This window comes from Buceros rhinoceros, unplaced genomic scaffold, assembly GCF_000710305.1.
Source record: "Buceros rhinoceros silvestris isolate BGI_N320 unplaced genomic scaffold, ASM71030v1 scaffold1942, whole genome shotgun sequence".
Taxonomy (NCBI): Eukaryota; Metazoa; Chordata; class Aves; order Bucerotiformes; family Bucerotidae; genus Buceros; species Buceros rhinoceros.
In genome coordinates, this window is record NW_010398099.1 from 33,860 (window position 1) to 37,467 (window position 3,608).

A 3,608-nucleotide genomic window follows, 5' to 3' on the forward strand; every position below is an offset into this window, starting at 1 on the left:
TCATGCCTGCTGTGAGCTGTGGACTTTGATGCCTACATCTTGTAGGATTTGAGCTTAAAGTAGAGCTCATGAGATAAATCTAAAAAAAGAAAGTTTATGGCAGAAAAGGTGGTGGTGGTGAAAAAAAAAAAAACGCCTCTGAGACAAAATCAAAAGCTCTGGGCTGAGGAAATACTGATCTTGGGAAAACCCCACGGGGAGACAATGCTGTGAAGAAAGCCAGCGGTAGCTGCCAACCACTTTGGCACGCTCTGGTCCCACTCTGATGTCTGAGCTGCAATTTGCTGTATTTAATTTAGAACCAGTTTCTGTTTCTCAGGCTTGTGCAAATGGGGACAACAGACCTAATTTTGACCTGTGCTGTTGGAAGGCAGGAATATATCTCCTGATGGAAAGAGAGCTAAAGCATTCTCTAGACAGAGCCTCATCACAAGAGGGATGAGAGACTTCATTATGCAGCATCTGAGATAGTTTTAGCACACCCTGCAGCAGCCATTCAACATCTTGAAGGCCCTGGTACCCTACGGGTACAGGTCTCCCAGCCCCACCGTTCAGGAAACCTGACCTGCTCCGTAGAATAAACCAAATTTTGCCAAAAGCTTCAGATACCGACTTAGTTACAGAGCCTCTTCTTAGTGCAGGGATGGTATTTCAGAGTCTGGTGTGAATCCCGCTCTCACCAAGCCAGGCACTCATGAAACTCCCACTAGCTGCAGCAGGAGAATCTGCCGAACAAAGATCTGTTTTGAAAAACTGTTTTCTAAGGCATAAGGTCCGTCTAGGCTGTAACACAAATACTCCCTAATAGTTTAAGAAACACCTAAAACTACGCACCAGAGCAGAGAGTGACCAAGATGGTCTGGAAGAGGTCAGGTTTTACAGAAGCTGCACGCACATTCAGCCAACAACAAGACTATGGAGATCAATCACTGAGAAACATTCATTTTGAACCACATACATCAAGCTGAGAAAACAGCAACACCACGAACATCAAAGGAACACGTTTCTGCCCAATGCAGGGTGCAGCAGTGGAAGTTTCACATGATGACTGTGGTTATGTGAGAGTCAAGAGAAGTCCCTTGTCAGCTCTTCAGTCTACCTCTTACATGCAGCCAGAACAGTAACACAACCCCTCTAATGTACCGAGGAGTATGATGTTAGGAAAAACCCAGACTTTTATATGATAACAGGCAGAAATAAGCCCTCTGTCAGGTCTTACAGAGCCTTTACTTTTGAGTCATACCCTGGATATCACCTAAGATAATACCTTGTTAATTTAACACCAAAGTTTTGGATAAAAATTACATAAGGTAGGCTTCACAAAGATGAGAGTGAAAGCTTGTCCTGAGGAAAAAGGAGCTGGTAGCTTGCATTTTTCCAAGGTTCCCATCAGCGTGGGTTATAAAGCTTCCAGGTCTGGTGTCACAACGCCTGTGGCAATGCCTCCACTGGAGAGCAGGCACTTGGGTTTCTGGGCGAAGACTTACACGTTGAATAAAGGAAAATGAAAACGACCTGGGCTTTTGTCAAGTTCCCAGCCAGCATACTGAGAAAAGGGCAAAGCGCAAAGGACAAAAAGGTCCTATGATCTTTACTGCACGGTCTTTGCAGTGGACGCCCTGCTCCAGTGCATCTTTTCTCAGTGGGTGTGTTTTACAACCAGTCACCAGGAAGCTCCCATCAAAAGGATAACCCAGCGAAACTTTAACTGACATTAAAGGTTTTACTAAAATTCTGGCCCGATAACACTCAAGCACATCCACAGCCCTGGAGCTCTACAGTCAGCATCCGTGCCAGTGCACAACGGCCTGAGGTTCAGCCCAACGTACCCCACACTGCTTGCAACCACAAAAATGCAGGCACCAGACCTGTGCTGCTGGAAGATGGGTGTTGCAGAGCTTGGTTTATAAGAAAGAGCTGTTTCAGGCAACGACCCATTCTCCTGCCCTCCTACCCACTCCCTCTCTTAAGTCCCTGGTCTGCCTTCTCTCCTCACTACAAACATTTATAGATGGAAGGGGGAAAATAATCTGGAATAACAACCCTGGAAAAAAAAACAAACAACCCTGCAATGCATTTATTCATTGCGCATTTGATTTTAAAAGGCAGATCAGACCCCGGCTTTCCCTTCTTACGGAGCTGCACAACAGTAGCACCCCAGCATACCTCCAGCTGATGTTCCCATGTCCTTCCTCCCTTAATCGCTGCCTTTGCCACACAGTAACACAACCTGCTCCTCACATCCCTAGTGACCAACTTGTGCGAGCATAACGCAGGACGGTGCCTTGCATGGCAGTCTGGAGCTTTAAGGTACTTTGCGATACAGATGCTGTGATAACAGTTCTCAGAATCAGCCAGCACAATTTGTAGTTCAAACCAGAACTACTGTGGAGGGTTCCCCTCTTCCACTTGAGAAACTGTCCAGGAGACTTTTGCACAAGGAGAAAGCGGATGGGTCTAGGCTAGCCAGCAGAGCTGGAGAAGAAAAACCGCACCTCTGCAACAGACAGTAGTTCAAGTACTGCCAGCTGCAAGAGTAAAAGGCTTCAGTGCAAATGTGGAGGCACTTCTGTCAGTCCTGGCTTTGGCATTTCCCACTTTTTCATTTTGTTTGCCATTTTTTTTAATTCTAAAAAAAATTTTTTTTAAAGAAATGCTGAAGTGTATTATATTTACTAGTCACCAGAAAATTACTAAGTCCAGCTAAGACAGGTGTTCTCCCACCGCAGTTTTTCATGCAGGGTGCTGAGTTTTCTGTGGGATTAGTTCTAGCTTAAGGCGACTCCAGTTTGGAGGAGACAGACTCAAACGGTACAGGCTCCAGTGAACTCAATTCAACATGCAAGTCAAGAAATGCTGACGGTGCTTGCTTCAGATTTATACCTGTGCGACTGTGATCAGAAACAGGCTTCAAGTCTCCCAATAACACATCCTTTCACACTGTGAAAGATCTTATAACCCCCCCCTTAAAGAAAGGCCCTGCAGCTTGCTTTTAAATTCAAGATCCTGTGAAGAAGAGCTGCTAAAACACCCACAGGGCTTAGTCTGGGGCACTTCCTAAGGCTCTAGGGTGAGCAAGCAGAACAAAGCGAGGTTGGAGACAGTTCGCACCTGCAAGAGGAAGAGAGCACATTTGCATGAGCTTCTTCAGCCCCCACTTTTTTTTTTCCTTGCTTGCTGTTGCATAAAAAAGCATCTCCTTCCCAGGCCCTTCCCCCAGTGACCTTTCATTCTGAGCTGGGCAGGATGCTGTAAAGGAAAGACCCGAGGTGCAAAGCCAGGCACAGCCTCTCTTCACAGGAGATCAATGATCTGTTAGCAAGGGGATATTAGCAACTAGTCTTACTATTTCTTTGCCTGGCTCAGCTAGCATGTTTTACATCAAGTGCTGCAGAGGTTACACAGGTCATTTAAAGGCAGAAATTTTAAGGTTTAATCACTTATTGCCAAAGGAAAAAAAAAAAAAATCTCCTTTATCCAGGACTTGACCCGCAAGGAGACAAGAAACAAAGCAAACAGCACTAATCCTTCCCCTACCATGCAGTTGCTTTAATTTACAAGCAGGATGGGTCTCCCTTTTGTTCAGGCATCCAGCAGGCACAAGGATC

General features: G+C 45.6%; 1 protein-coding gene across 1 annotated transcript in view; it reads right to left on the reverse strand.

Annotated features, from left to right (window-relative positions):
* The window catches only part of ZHX2 (zinc fingers and homeoboxes 2), an 8,031-nt gene that overhangs the window by 1,733 nt on the left and 2,690 nt on the right, over positions 1-3,608 (reverse strand). The window lies entirely within an intron of this gene.